Source organism: Vulpes lagopus, chromosome X (genome assembly GCF_018345385.1).
Source record: "Vulpes lagopus strain Blue_001 chromosome X, ASM1834538v1, whole genome shotgun sequence".
NCBI classification, from domain to species: domain Eukaryota; kingdom Metazoa; phylum Chordata; class Mammalia; order Carnivora; family Canidae; genus Vulpes; species Vulpes lagopus.
In genome coordinates this window covers 104332415-104349211 of record NC_054848.1, presented here as the reverse complement: position 1 = coordinate 104349211, position 16797 = coordinate 104332415, and the positions used below count along the sequence as shown (strand labels likewise).

The window sequence follows — 16797 nt, the reverse complement described above, 5'->3', positions numbered from 1 at the left end:
TCAGGCCCTATGAAAGAAGACAGCCCTAATCTCTCAAAGACCAAAGATAAGGCCATCTGACAGCTTTGCAACGTCAGAGACTTCCAGTCATTCCTTTACACACATGTAAAACCTTCAGACGTTCTGGAGAAAATAACCTTTATTTCAAAAAAATGGCTTTGAAGTTTGAAAATCAAAGCAGACCAGCTGTTTCTCAGCACAGAAAGGACTTTTCCTAAACTGCTAGAAAGCTAATAAGGTTTTCAAAGGGCAGTGACAACTTCCTCCAATGCCCCCAGTAAAGGCAGCACCAGGGGTACGATGCGCTGTTACAACTAGCTTACTAAAGGGAGTTGCCAGACCTTCCATCCATCATCACCCCCTTCTCCTTTCTCTCTACCTCTGTCTTCTTCCTTCCTTCCTTTCTTTCTTTCTTTCTTTCTTTCTTTCTTTCTTTCTTTCTTTCTTTCTTTCTTTCTTTCTTCTGCTATTTTATTTATTTTTAAAGATTTTATTTATTTATTCATGAGAGACAGAGAGGCAGAGACACAGGCAGAGGGAGAAGCAGGCTTCCTTTGAGGAGCCCGATGCAGAAATCGATTCCAGGACCCCAGGATCAAGCCCTGAGCCAAAGGCACTCAACCACTGAGCCACCCAGGTGCCCCCCTCCTTTCCTCTTTCACTGTCCCCTGGCCTCTTTCTGTTGCTTACCTTTTTTCCCCTGCCTGCCCCCCCTACCTCCTCCCCAACATCTTTGTTTTGTTTTAACCATTTCATTCCCCAGACTCATTGTCACCTAGACCTGGAGTATTTTGCGTTTTTCATTATTTCTATTGAATGCAGTTTCCCTTTCCCTGTTCGTATTTATGTATTTATTTATTTATTGAAAGGAGGTGATGTGAAGATTGTATATCTCTTCCACAAAAACAAACACAAACCAGACTAAATCAAGCGGCTTCTGATTTGCGTGTGGCCCCTGTGGGTTTTTTTCCCCCTGGTAGTGGGTCACTGGCCCTCAACAGAAAAAAGGTCCCCAACCTTGCACCCAGGGGTCTTGCCAGTTTCATTCTTCTTCAGAAAAGGGGATGAATAACAGTATGGACAATTAGTTACTGTGGATGGGAGAAGGAATTTGACTGGAGGCAATTTTCTTTGGAAAGAGATAGGAAGGCACCAGAGATTGCAAGAGTTCTACTTGTGAAAAATAGAGGGTATAAAATAACTTGCTGGAAAGTTCAGCTGAGAACAGGAACATCTGGGGCTTATTCATGGTTTTTCAGAAGTTTTTGAAGCTTTTTTATTAGCTGGGCTGACCTCAGATTGAGGAGGAGATTTTTCAACTGTTAAACAGTTTTTTTTTTTCTTTTTTGCATTCCTAAAGTCATATTGTGTTCAGCTTGTTAATATCTGCACAGGGGGCCTTGGGCAGAGTTGGCCAGAGCAGGCCTGAGCAGCATGCTTTCGGGACATTTCCCCATAGCTGTTATTTCCCTTTCTTGTTGAGGATTTGCATGTGTCCCTTTCATCCATACACACAGCAGATTCCTCCACAAATAATTGCATTTGACATCACAGTTGTTAGAGAAAAATTCAGGCAAGGGGAGGGGGGAATATCCCCATGTCCCTCACAACCAAGGCAGCTGGAGGCAGGAAGCAGGTTAGACAGGGAAATGTATAAACACACCTGGAATGTAGCGGCAGGTAATTCTGTCTATGTTAGTCACGAGAATAGCTCGCATGTTGGAATATCAATGGTATAGATTCCAAGATGTCTAGAACTCAGAAAGAAAAAAAAAAACCCACCACAAATCAACACCTCACATCCCATTGACTTATAGGGCCTGACACTGGAAACATTGGCAAACATGTTTAGTTTCTATCCCGGGAGTATGTGCCAAGGCATTTTACCACATTTTTTTTTTCTAGAAAGGATTTTAGGACATTTATTTGGAGCTTCCAGCGGACAAGTCAAAAGCATCTTGCAGGGAGACCCCAAACCCAGCTTCTGATAGGCTGGGTGGGGCGGGCGTCATCAGACTGCACTTCAGAGGAAGTTCCTGTAATTGAGACCCTCGAAAGGCAGGCTCTCGGAAAAGAAGTGTTTGTTTGGGGTGTGATGGTGTTGAGAAAAGCAAAAAGTAATCCATGTACTAACATTCTGACCAAAAAGAAGTTTCTATGTTTTGTGGCTGAAACTCTTGGAGGTAACTCAGTGATTTGGTTTTTCTTTTTCTATTAACTGGCAGGCCTACAAAGGTTCTGTGCAAGCAAAAGAATTTAAACAAATTTCCAGAATTTTGACATTTGAAAATTTGGGGAGTTATCCAGACACAGATATTCTGTGCTCTGTTTTGGGTTTATGGTCTATGCCAGGCTCCTTGATTAACAGCTAGAAGACACACAGATAGTTCAATAAATCAATGTGTAGTACTTGAGCTTCTATTCTAAATACATTCATTGTTTATTCAGCCACCGAGTTACCAGACTCTTGGCTAGGCACTGGGAACCTGGAGAGGCCTCAAAATTAATCCGATACAGTTCTACCCTCAAAAAGCCTTTGGACTCATAGAGGAGAAAGATATAGCCTCAAATAATTACAATATGGGGCAGAATGTAATTGGGATTTTAAGACAGGTCCAAACAAATGTTGTGGGCACACAGATAAAACAATTAGATTTGGCCAAAGGGATTGGGGAAGAATTTGTGAATGAAATGACATGTGAGATGATTTCTGGAGGATAAATAGAATTTTAACAGAAGAGATTGCTCAAGGTTAAGAGAACAGTGTGGGAAAAGCATAGTGAGGGTGGAGGGTGGAACTGCAGGGTAGATTTGGAGAAGATTAGTGAAGATGTGCGCAGAGAATTGTGGGAGTCAGGGTGGTATACCATGGATGGTTATGAATTTGAGTTAGGAGCCCAAGAGAAAAGTCTAGACAAGAGAATTTGTTAAAAATTCAGAACAGTAGGGATACCTAGTGGCTGAGCGTCTAGCCTTCAGCCCAGGGCTTAATCCTGGAGAACCGGGATCGAGTTCCACATCAGGCTTCCCTCAGGGACCCTGCTTCTCCCTCTGCCTGTGTCTCTGCCTCTCTTTCTCTGTCTCTCATGAATAAATAAATAAAAATATTTTTAAAAAATTCAGAACAGTATCAGTATTAAAAGACCTTGGAGTCAGGTCTTTTGGGAACAATATTAGAGCCCAGCCTCTGCTCTTTGGTGGTCCACAATTAAATTATGAGGCAAGGCATTCATTTACATCTACACTGGAAGGGGGCACCTGGGTGGCTCAGTCGATTAAGCATCCAGCTCTTGATTTCAGTTCAGGTTATGATCTCAGGGTTGTGAGATAGAGCCCCACAGCGAGGGATGCCTGGGCGGCTTAGCAGTTGAGCATCTGCCTTCAGCTCACTGTGTGATCCCAGGATCCAGAATCTAATCCCACATCAGGCTCCTCTCGGGGAGCCTGCTTCTCTCTCTGCCTATGTTGCTGCCTCTCTCTGTGTGTCTCTCATGAATAAATAAATAAAATCTTTTATTTTTTTTAGAGATTTTATTTACTTATTCATGAAAGACACACACACACACACACACAGAGAGAGGGAGGCAGAGATATAGGCAGAGGGAGAAGCAGGCTCCATGTAGAGAGCCCAACATGGGACTCGATCCCAGGACTCCGGGACCATGCCCTGTGCCAAAGGCAGGTGCTAAACTATTGAGCCACCCAGGGATCCCCTAAATAAAATCTTTAAAAAAAAAGAGGCCCTCAGTGGACTCTGCACTGGCTGTGGAGCCTGCTTAAGAGTCTCTCTCTCTCTCCTCCTCCCCCTCTCCCTCTGCCCCTTCCCCACTCTACATGCTCGCGTTCTCACTCTCTCTAATAAACTAAAAAGATACCAATCAAAATAAATAAATATATCTGTTCTGGAAAACAGAACCACCTATGTATTGTATGATACAAGATGCATGGGCATGAGCTAAAGAATAGATGCAGAAAGCACATGATATATTATTGGTGATTTACTGTTTTTGAGGTCAACCTGGAGCCTTGGTATGCTTCCCCCTCTGCATTCAAATGTCATACCCTTCCTAGACAAACACTGCCACAAACCACAAACAGACTTTATTCATCAACACTAGTGGTTGGGAAGAAAGGGGACAGAGGAGAAAAGGTTGTCAGGCAAAGGAACAAGCAATTCATTTTTAGGTTGGAGAATGAGAAAATTAACTGATCATAAATTCCGGGTGATTGGCTTTTTTCCTCCTACTTTATCATGAATAAAGGACCTGTTTGCATTTTGAAAGTAACACCTCAGAGTACAAAATGGAATAAGCAGGCAGGCCAAGTTCTCCCTTGGTTTTTGTAAGGGTGTGAGAAGAGGAAGTTTGCCTGACCCACATATAGACTCCCTGGGGGATAAAACCCCTTTTCATCATGTATGAACACATAGATATTTGACACCTCCAACAGTACTAAAAATAGATTTAATTAAAATAATTTAGTAATGACTCATTTTGAATGCCAAGCACTTATACATCTTTATTATTTTGCCTCTAAGAATTCCATAAGCTTGGAAGATAACCCTCGGGTGAATTAATGTTGCCCCCAATAGGGTTCCTTTCTGGACACCATTATGTAATCCCCATGGCTGGCCTTGTGGAGAAGCCCTGGGGAGAAGCCCTGGGGAGAAGACCTGGGGACAGTGTGGTTTACAAAGAGTGAACTTCCTTATTCTCCCTTTGGATCTGGTTGGTTAAAGCATCTGCTGCCTTTTAAAGCCCTCTTCCCAGTTCATTTCCATTCCCCTATACCACAAGGACCAGTGCACCTGTCTTGTATTGGAAAGGAAATAAGTATCAAAGTGAGAACAAAATAAGGACAATCGGCACATTCCAAGTTTGTGTGGGACTGCAGTACAATTGCCCTTCTCACCGTGGTAAGGGGGAAGAAAAGCAGCCACATGAAGAAGGAGTGTGAAATTGGGGCTTTTGTCCATATCCACTCCAGCCACGACCCCTTTATTTATTTATTTTTACAACTTTCATTATTAGAGGGGGATTGACCTACAATGTGATGTTTGTTTCAGGTGTACAACGTGGTGATTGGACAAGTCTACACATTATTCAGTCCTTTCACCACCTTAAGTATAGTTACCCAGCCATTGTCCCTTCAAATCACCCCAAAGCATACCAAGTTCTCATTCTGAAGTGGATTTTATGGAGAGCCTACCTTCTGAATAGTGAGGGGAGATCTATTAGTGAGAGCATGCAAGTCACCTCCCCTTCCTCAAAACAGGGAATAGCAAAGGGTCAGGGCTTCAGGCAAGTGCATCTTGAGTAAGATGTGATGCCAAGGTTGCAATGACTTTTGGGCATTGAAGATCCCATAGTATTTCTTAAAGGGGTGTCTGCCCTGACCTCTGTGGCCCAAATTCACATCTGGTAATTGCATCTGTTGACACTGGCTTCCCTCGTCCTCTCAGCTGCGTCCAGTCTTGCCTCTCACATCCTGTCTCAGGCTGTTGGATAGTGTCACTCTGTGCTATTATATAGCACTTGCGTTTTGCCCAGCAGGGAATGCATGGGGAAACCCTTTGGGAAGAGTGGTGCTATAGAAATGTTGGCTCAACAGCATTTTTTTCTTTTGTGAGCCAGGAAGTGGAAGTGGAAGAAACAGTTCCAAATGCTGTTCAGAATAACTGTTAATGCGGATGGCAGAGTTGGCAGTGACCAGATGCAAGGCCAGATAGGCCAGGGTTCAACAAGACCCCTTATCAATAGGGAAATGAAAATAGAATGTTTTCTGAAAGTCATTTTGGGGGTGCCCTGTGGGTTCAGAATAACATCTAAGGAATTGTGGGATTTTCCAGCAAGTTGATAGCTTCCATTTTGGGGGGTCTCCACAGTTTGTGAAGAGCTCTTTATGTACACAAACACATTTAATTCTCATAGCCCTGTGAGGCCAGTCTATTATTCCAATTTTACAGCATAGGGAACTAAGGATTTTAGTGATGTTTGGAGATCTACGGTCTCAATTCTAGTGAGTGGAGGAAAAAAGAGATGGGAATCCAGGTCTTCTGACTTCAAATTCTTTACCCTTTGCAGCATACCATAGCTCAGAGTGTGTTGGTTATGGTTTGATGGAAGAAGCATGTATCTGGCATACCTCCTAGGTATTTTAAACATTGAGTTACTAAAATGTAGAGGGATTCTGGAAAGCCCAGTCTTTTCTGACACCTCTAGGTTAGGACCAGAACTTTAAACTTAACTGTTTAAAAAAAATAGAAACCTGGGTGCCTAGGTGGCTTAGTCAGTTAAATGTCTGCCTGTAGCTTGGGTCATGATCCCAGAGACCTGGGATCGAGTCCTGCATCAGGCTGCCTACTCAGCAGAGATTCTGCTTCTCTCTCTCCCTCTGCCTCTCCCCCCAATTTGTGTGCGCTCTCTCTCTCTCTCGCTTGCTCTCTCTCAAATAAATAAAATCTTCAAGAAAACAGAAACCTTTCTAAAATAGACATGCTCTAAGTTGTCGCTGCAGTGTCAAAGATTCTGTTTGGCTTATTGGGCCTTTGGCTCTGTCCCAGAGGCCTCTAGGCCTCACAGAATAGCTCAAATAAGTACTGCCTTGCTGGAGCATTTTCATTTTCTGTTCACTCCTGTGTTATTGGATAAACAGTAGTAGTTTACATCCATTTCCAAGTTGGAAATGACCAGTTCTACAAAGTAGTTTACACATCTGATGGGCTCTGTCTGTTCCAATATGAATTTATTGCTTTTAAATATTGGCTACAGCAGCCATGACCATGGAATTAGGTGAGAGGTAGAGAAAAGAGCTTATGCGTACTGTAGAAGAAAGGAGTATATGCTGAAACACATTTCCTAGGGGACAAGGCAAAATAAAGCTTATGTGGAGAAAAGTGAGAGACACGGAGATCAAAGGAGAGATAGCACAAGAGTCGTGACTGAGTTTTAAAAAGTGTCACCTTGAACTTTCATGGAGTTAATGTGTCTCCTGACCAATGGCACAATTATGGTGGCTGAAAACTAGGCAGGCTAAGGAAGGAGTTGGGCAAAATATTGCTGACTTTAAGATAACTAGCTTCCTCTTGGGTTTTCACTTTAAGGTCAGGCATGCTCATCCTAGCTTGAGTTCCTCCCTTGTCACATTGACTAACATAATTTCTCCCTTTCTGCAAAGATATATTTAACCTAAATTTTATTGAGATATAACTTACAAGTCATAATATTCACCCATTATAAACATACCTACGATCCCAAGAGTTTTTAGTAAATTTATACAATTGTGCAATCAATATCTCAACCTAATTTGGAACATTTTCATCACCCCAACAAGGTCCACCATGCCTTTTTGCAGCCACTTCCCATCCCCAGCCCCAGGCAACCACTTAACTACTTCCTGTCCCTACAGATTTTTCCTCTTCTGAATATTTCATACCAATGGAACTATACAAGATGGTCTCTTGTGTCTGTCTTCTTTCACTTAGCATAATGTTGTTGAAGTTCATGTATGTTGTGGCATGGAGCAGTACTTCATTGCTTTTTATTGCCAAGTAGCATATCAATGTCTGGATGACCACATTTTGTTTATCCATTTATCAGGTGATGGATATTTGGACTGTTTCTAGATTTAGACTACTATGAACAATGCTGCTATGCATTTTCACATGCAAGTCCTTGTGTAGACATATTTTTCATTTCTTTTGGATAGATACTTAGGAGTATAATGGCTGAGTCACATGATATATGTATGTTGAGCTTTTTGAGAACTTACTGTTTTCCAAAGTGGTTGTACCATTTTTATATTCCCACTAGTAATGTGTGAGGGTCCTAGTTTATCCACATCCTATTCAACACTTGATGTCATTTTTTGAGTATAGACTTTCTAGTGGGTATGTAGTGGTGTCTCACCATCTCTGGTGAGTCACAAGGGTGAGCATTTGTTCACGTGCTTCTTAGCCACTTGGATATCTTCTTTGGTGAAGTGCCTATTCAAATCAGTTTACGTGGATATTTTATAGTGTAAATAGTAAAAGGGAAGTAGAAAGAATGTGACTATGCTAGGAAATTTTCACACTCCTCCCTTCTACATGTTAATTAGCTTTTGTTTCTTTTTGCAGTTGTTTCATGGTGGGGGGGTGTTATTTGCTTTGATTTAAATAAATAAATGACTGAGGTAGTCTATAGTAATTCCCTGGCCTAAGCAGAATTTCTGAGAACATGGGTAATCTTAGTGGAACTAGAGTTTCTGTGCTCCAGGGCAAAGGTCAATTACCTTAAATTGCTTTTCCTGGGATGTTACAAAGTGCTATCATGTGTATATCATCTCATTGACTCTTCACAGCGGCTCTAGGAGGTACTACTTTTATTTATTTTTTAAAGATTTTATTTATTCATGAGAGACACACAGAGAAAGGCAGAGATATAGGCAGAGGGAGAAGCAGGCTCCCTGTGGGGAACCTGATGCAGTACTTGATCCCAGGACGCTGGGATCACAATCTGAGCCAAAAGCAGATGCTCAAACCCTGAGCCACCCAGGTGCCCCAGGAGGTACTACTTTTAATTATCTGCTTTTCATAGGGCAGACCCTGATTGGGAAATGACATGTACAAGTGTAATCAGTTGGTTAACTGGTAGAACTGAGTTTTGACCCCAGCTCTGGCTCCCAATCCTCTACTCTTTCCACTATAACAGGCAGCCATACTTCAAGGTCCACTTTGGTTTTGTGTGTCAGAACTCCAGCAAAGCCCAGACCAGCACAGCACCTTCAGGATATCACACGTGGGAATGGCTGCTGGACAAACTTTCCGGAAGCATTTCCTCCATTACCTGATTGAATGGTTTTGCCCATTTACCCTTGGCCCAGATGTCTGGGTCTCTGTATTATGGACAGCCTGATTGTAATCTAGAAACAATGAGGACTCAGAACATCTGTTGAGAGAAGGAAATCTAATAGATGAGATGGCATAGTCTGATTGGAGATTATTTTAGGAACAAATCAGTTTACATAGAACCAACCAAACAATGTTCAGTTGACAAAATGCTGACTTGCAGGATCAAAATATTGTAACACAATATTGAATGGAGAAATGAGAATACTGATGTATTTGTTACTGGAGAAATTATTTTTAAATTTATTATATTGAGTGGCCCCCAAGGTTTTAAGACTGCTTCAGTGTATAGGGTGGTGGGTAACAGTTCTGTGTTAGTCAAGGACATGTTTTTTAAACATTTTGTCTATTTAGACTCATGAATCAATGCAAATGCACCCAATTTTCAGTATTGTAATATCCATACAAAGATTCCCAAACTACCTCACATACTCAGATACAGCATGCCTACACACATACACACACACACACACACACACACACACACACACATCCTTTGTTAGATGATATGCCTTGGTTGGGGTTGGAAAATATGGTTATTATTACTGGGGCATGCAAGAGAAATATAAAACACAGTCCCTTCCCCTGAAGAGCTCACAAGTAACAAAGCAGTTAAATAGTTACACATAGAGAACAATTAGAAAATAATATAAGGCAGAGCCTAAGAAACTGCTAAATTGAGCACAAGAACAATAAGAATTGTGAGAAGGAAATGATCATGGGAAGCCAAGTGCTGTGGCCAAAGCAACTAGCACAGTGCCGGACCGCTGTTTAGCATCAGTATATTAAACTTCTAAAATTATGTAGTACAGCTTCATTGTAGATATTTAGAAATAACAGATAAACAAAAATAAGTTAATCCAGTCCAAATCTTACTACCCAGAAATAACCATTGATTGGACTTGTGCTTACTATATATTGTATTGCTTTTAAAATAATCAGTGTTAACTGTTCCCTAAAGAAACCAATTAAAACTCCTCTATCCTAAAAAGCAATCATTATCACTCATTTGCCCTGGCACTATGTTCCTCAGAATTTTTCATTGGTGTAATTTTTTAATATAAATTCAATTAACCAACATATAGTAAGTACATCATTAGTATCAGATTATTGGTGTGATTTTTTAAAAAGATTTTATTTATTTATTCATGAGAGACACAGAGAGGAAGGCAGAGACATAGGCCAAAGGAGAAGCAGGCTTCTTGCAGGGAGCCTGATGTGGAATTCGATCCCAGGACTCTGGGATCACACCCTGAGCTGAAGGCAGACACTCAACCACTGAGCCACTCAGGCATCCCTGGTGTGATTTTTTTTAAAGAATTCCTCCAACAAGTATATGAAAAGATACTTGAAATCACTGATTATCAGGGAAATGAAAATCAAAACCATAATATATAACACCTATTTGTATGGCTACTATTAAAAAATCCACAGAAAATAACAAATGTTGGCATGAATATGGAGAAATTGGAATCCTTGTGCACTGTTCGTAGGGATATAAAATGGTGCAACCACTGTGGAAAACACTGTGGTGGTTTTTCAAAAAATTAAAAATAAAATGAACATATGATACAGCAATGCCATTTCTGGGTACACATCCAAAAGCATTGAATGCAGAATCTCAAAGAGACATTTGTACACCCATTTATTTATAATAGCCAAAAGGTGGAAGCAGCCCATGTGTTCATCAGTGGATGAGTGGATAAACAAAATGTGGTCTATACACGCAATGGAATATTATTCAGCCTAGAATGAAATCCTGTCACTTGCTACAACATGGCTAAACCTTCCTGACATTCTGCTAATTGAAATAAGCCAGTCACAAAAGGGCAAATACTGTATGATTCTACTTACATGAGATACCTAGAATAGGCAAATTCATAGAAGAGAAAGTAGAGTGGTTGCCAGGGCTGAGGGGAGGAGGAATGGGGAATTTGTTTAATGGGGACAGAGTTTCAGTTCTGCAAGATGAAAATGTTCTGGAGATTGGTTGCACAACAGTGTTTATATGTGTAACACTGTTGAACTATTCATTTAAAAATGGTTAAGATGGTAAATTTTTATGTTATGTGTATTTTACCACAGTTTTAATACTTCTTTCAAAAGCATTCCATATGCTTAAGTCAGGAAACCGTGGATTAAACAAAATTAGTTTGTTTACAGCAGGACTTCTCAGAACCTTTAATATGCTAATGTACATTATGACTGTCCAAGAAGAGAGTAACATAATGTGTTTTCCCAACTTATGTGACCATGGATCTCTTTTTCCAAAGTTTTATGGAACTGGGGAAGTGTATTAAGAAATATACCTTAGGAAATATTACTATAAAGCCTTTGGTGATTTACCATCTTACCTCTCCACTAGAGATTTTATTTCAAGCAGATACTAGGGGTGATCAGTGTTTATCCCAAAGGAATGTGTTACTAGATACAGAATGGCAAGCCCTGAAAGTGCCTAAGATGTAAAAGAGTTGGGGGCACAGAGCCACCCAGCACCTCTTAGATCTCTGCTTGTCAACAGCCAACTATTCTGCCTACTTGCAAGGCCAGCCCCACATTTTGACGACTGAGAGAGGAGTCCCTCAAATTTAGAAACTGTTCTTAGGAGGAATAATCTTCAGTATCTGATTATAAAGTTTCATGATTTCATTAAGGCATCTCGTCATTCCAGTACAGATAGCAGGCATTTCCAATCAGGAACTTGAATGCAGTGCTAGAAACTTTGGATGGACAGAATTCAGGTCAAGGGAAAGATAATTCTCTGGGTTGAATATCTTCACATGTAATTCAACACGAGAGGTTGCCAGTAGATTTAAATGTATTATAGTTGAGTTGAAGGAGGATGTCATGGTTAAAAGCCAAGAATTTCCTCTAGGAGCAGGTGAAAAAACAGCTGACATTCCCGATTGTTTTTCTAAGTGTTTAAAATGACTTTTCCAGACCTAAAGCCTGTAAGCATTTTATTAACATTTGATTAGCAATTATTCCTTACTGTGCTGAAGCTGAAATTAGGATCAGGTTTCCTTACACTGCCATCAAAAAAAAAAAAAAAACCCAAATAACTCAACTTGCACAAAGAATCATTCCAAAATAATTTCCCCTTTCCTCTCCTTAGCAATCTCAAAAAATCATGGACCTGTCAGAGCTAGGAAAGACTTCGAACTCATGCAGCCCAACTCCCTGCTTGTATATGTGGGGATATCAAGGCCCAAAGAGGAACAGAGATTTCCCCCAAGACCAGAGTGGCAGAGCTGAGAACACTTGACTGCTTCTCTAGTGTTCTTTCCAATATACAGATCTGTGGGGGCCCAATATAGCTCTGACTCCAGGTCAGATTTGTTTATAATTTATTAGATGAATGAATAACAGGGGTTTTATTTGAAATGCCAGAATGCAATTTCTCTTAGGTAATACAATTTGTAGGCTAAGCATGAAACATAAGACCTGAAATAAATCAGTGTTCACAGCATATAAGAATGTACAGTCAACTATAATGTGACATTTTGTTTTATGTGTAAACATATAGCAATTAGGTCACATATATCCACTGGAATTACTTGGTGGCTTTGATTCGTGTGGATGCCCATAGCAGATTTATTTCAGTTCTGAAGGGAATTATTATTGTGAATTATCTGGCTTTATAGAAACTCTGTATGAGATATCCTGTTTGCAAGTGGTACATAGACCATGTAGCTAAATTAAAAGCAGGAAATAGTTGACTTGCTAGGAAAGGTTGGCTAGTAACAGAGGTATAACTATGTTGTTTAAGAAAAAAGAGGGCAATGTTCACTTTTACTTGCTAATTAGCATATTGGTGTTTATGTATTTAAGGCCATACGCCATTAACCAGTTTTAAAGCCACCACCAATCAACCAATTAGGGTGACAGTTCTGATGTCAGCCCTCCAGTTTATCTCATAGTTATCCTCAGGGGTTCTTAGTACATTAGAATAGTTAGAATAGGAACATGTTCCTTTCACCAGTCACTCGGGAGAAGCCATCAACTGATGCAGATATTGAGATAGAGTTTAGTTATTTTAGGATAGCTGAACATTATCTATACAACAGCCTCTCAGTGGCAAGATTATAAACAGCAATGACAATAACAAAAATAAGGGTGGATTTAAAGATTGTTAAAATGCCTAAACCATGAACACTAAAAGTCAAACTGGTTTAGCTGTATTTTCCTTCTGTCTTAGACTCCAGGCTCCTGGATGGATGGACTAGTGTCAAAAAGGTGCAACGATGCAAAGAGGAAGCCTAGGAGAGCAGGCTCTTTCATAAAGAGAATGACTAACTTGGTAACTGCAGTTCTTGCAGTAAGCATTGTACTCCAGGGCATCATGTTTACTCAGGGCCCACAGAGGCATTCTGCATTTTCCCATAGATTGCCCACAGAATCATTTGTCTTCTTTATATATTTGGGATCTGCTTGGAATTTGCCTTTATTCTGTTTTTTTTTTTTTTAAATAAGCTCCAAAATATTACACGTAATGTCCTAAGATACCTGTGGATTGGAGCACATAAACCTGTGAATCATCTAACCACGTTTATTTTTTTTAATATTTTATTTATTCATGAGAAACAGAGAGAGTCAGAGACATAGGCAGAGAACTCGATCCTAGGACCCTGGGATCATAACCTGAGCTAAAGGCAGATGCTCAACCACTGAGCCACCCAAGTACCCCACCTAACCCTGTTTACAAGTAGGCTTCTGTTGAATTTGTACTTATCAGACAGAACAAGCATAACCTGTTTAAAGGAAAGGGTGTGGCTGTGTTCCAAAAGCATTGGATAGTAATATTTCTTTTGTAAAATGAAGCTGGAAATATGGAAATTTCGGAAATATAGCCACTTCATATGCCAAGTTTCCCACTCAGTATCTAGAGAGTCATTGACACAGCCCCTATTCCTATTAACAGTAGGAGTGATTTTAACTCCCCCAGGAAACCATAACCTTCCAATATATTATTCATGGCTTAGGAATCATTTTGATTTTCTACCTCAAGAATTTAGCCAAATGAGAACTATTTACTGAACTCCTTTTTTGCCAGTACTTCTTCATGTGCTGAAACTCTACAGGCTCTTGTCATTTCAGAGCTAGCTACATTATTTTTCCTTACTTGACTCACTTTCTCATCATCTGAATGAGTACTGGAGGCAAATCCATGAGAGGGTTTTCTGGAAGATTAAGACCACTGAGACTTTGGTGTAGTAGGATATTTAATATGCTGGTATAATAGTTTTTAGGCAAGTTAAAATAGAAAAACAAAGGTTCTCCCTTTAGATCATCTTAAGAAAATATCTTTACACATGAGTGAACAAGTCATGTCTATAAAGAGTAGAATTTTTCAGTGACCACTTTAATGCCAACAATGGGAAGTTTAGTTCTAAATTTGAGGTTGATGGGGATCCCTGGATTGCTCAGCGGTTAGCGCCTGCCTTCAGCCCAGGGTGTGATCCTGGAGTCCCGGGATCGAGTCCCACATTGGGCTCCCTGCATGGAGCCTGCTTCTCCCTCTGCCTGTGTCTCTGCTTCTCTGTGTGTGTGTGTGTGTCTCTCATTAATTAACTAATTAAGAGGTTGCAAATTCTTCCCGATTGGTTGGTTCTCTTTTTTAACTTCTTTTTATTGAGATAAAACACACATACCATAAAACTCACCATATTAACATGTATAATTTAGTGGTTATTAGTATATTGAGCAAATCATGCAACCATCACCACTATTTCCAGAACATTTTCATCACCTCAAAAAGAAACCCATACCCATTAGCAGTCAACTCCCCCATCCCCCTTCCCCCAAGCCCCTGGCAACCAGAGATCTACATTGTTTCCATGGATTTGTCTGTTCTTTTCTTTTCTTTTCTTTTCTTTTCTTTTCTTTTCTTTTCTTTTCTTTTAGATTTATTTATTTTAGAGAGAGAGAAGGTGCCTAAGGGCAGGGGTGGAAGGGTGGAGGGAGAGGGAGAGAGAGCCCCACGTGGGGCTCAACCCCACAACCTTGAGACCATGACCTGAGCCGAAACCAAGAGTCGGGCACTTAACTGACTGTGCCACCCAAGAGGCCCTGGATTTCTCTATTATGAAAATTTTATATCAATGGTGTCATATAAAATGTGGTCCTTTGTGACTAGCTTTGTGTAATGTTTTCCAGGTCCATGGTGTAGTAGACATCAACACTTCATTTCTTTTTATGGCTGAATAATAGCCCATTGTGTGGGTATATACCACATTCATCCATTGACGGGCATTTGGGTTGTTTCTACCTTTTGGCTATTGTGAATAATGTTGCTATAAACATTGGTGAACAAGTATAGAGTCCTTGGTTTCCATTCTTTTTGGTCTATACCTAGTAATGGAATTGCAGGGTCATATGGTAATTTTACGTTTATATCTACACATAATGTTTGTAATTTTATCTGTATATGTATATTATATATGTAACTTTATTAAGTTATATATAGTAATTTAATTTATTGAATAACTACCAATTTATCCATTTTTTTTCTTTTGTCACTTATGTTTTTGCTTCACTCAGGTTCACAAAGATTTACTCCTGTATTTTCTTCTGGGAGTGTTATAGTTTTTAGCTCTTAATTTTGGCCTTTGGTCCACTTTGAGTTGATTTTTGTATATGGTATGAGGTAGGGATCCAAAATGATTATTTTTCATTTGAATATCCAGTTTCCCCAGCACCAGTCTTTTATTTCCTGTTGATCTTCTGTCTAGTTGTTCTATTATTGAAATTGGGGTATTGAAGTCTCCAGTTATTGTTTATAAATTGCCTGTTTTTCCTTTCAATTCTATCCATCTTGCTTCATGTGTTTTCAAGCTTTGTTGTTAGGTAATATACATTTATAATTGTAAATTATTGTAAAGATACATTTATAATTATAAATTATTGGTATTTTGACCCTTAATCATTTTTTAAATGGTCTTATTTGTCTTAAACTATATTTTGTCTGATATTAGTATAGCCACTCTAGCTCTTTTTCAGCTACTGTTTGCATGGTATATATTTTCCATCTTTTTACTTTGAACCTATTTTTGTCTTTGAATGTAAAGTATAGCTCTCATAGGCAGCATATAATTAGATCTCTGCCCTTAGATTGGGGAATTTAATCCATTTACACTTAATGTCATTACTGATATGATAGGATTTACATCTGTCGTTTTGCTATTTGTTTTCTATATGTCTGTGTTTCTTTTTTCCCTCCATTACTACCTACTTCTGTTACATAGGTATTTCTAGTTTATCATTTAATTCCCTTTTCATTTTTTTATGTTTTTAAAGTAATTTTCTTAGTGGTTGCCCTCTGAGTTATGATTAACATCTTAATTTATAGCAATCTAGTTTGGATTAATACCAATTTAATTTCATTAGTATATAAAACATCAATACTACATAACTTTGTTTTCTTTCCCCTATGTGATGTTATTGTCATACAGTTTACATCTTATACGTTATAAGTTCATCCACACATATTTATAATTATTGCTTTATGCAGTTGTCCTTTAAAACCAATAGGAGGGGGATCCATGGTGGCTCAGTGGTTTAGCACCTGCCTTTGGCCCAGGGCGCCATCCTGGAGTCCCAGGATCGAGTCCCGTGTCGGGCTCCCGGCATGGAGCCTGCTCTCCCTCTGCCTGTGTCTCCACCTCTCTCTCTCTCTGTTTCTCATGAATAAATAAATAAAATATTTTTTAAAATAAAATAAAATAAAACCAATAGGAGAAAGTATTTGCTGAACAAAACATAATAATATTTATGGAGGTATCTTTACTGTTGTTCTTTATTTTTTTCCCTGTGACTTTGGGTTATTTTCTAGTGTTGTTTCATTTCAGCCTAAAGGACTCCTTTTAGCATTTCTTGAAGGGCATATCTAAGAGTGACAAGCTCTCTCAGCT

The 16797-nt window shown here is 39.6% G+C and overlaps 1 protein-coding gene across 1 annotated transcript in view; it reads left to right on the top strand.

Annotated features, from left to right (window-relative positions):
- Positions 1-16797, top strand: part of GPC3 (glypican 3) — a 434855-nt gene that overhangs the window by 342969 nt on the left and 75089 nt on the right. The window lies entirely within an intron of this gene.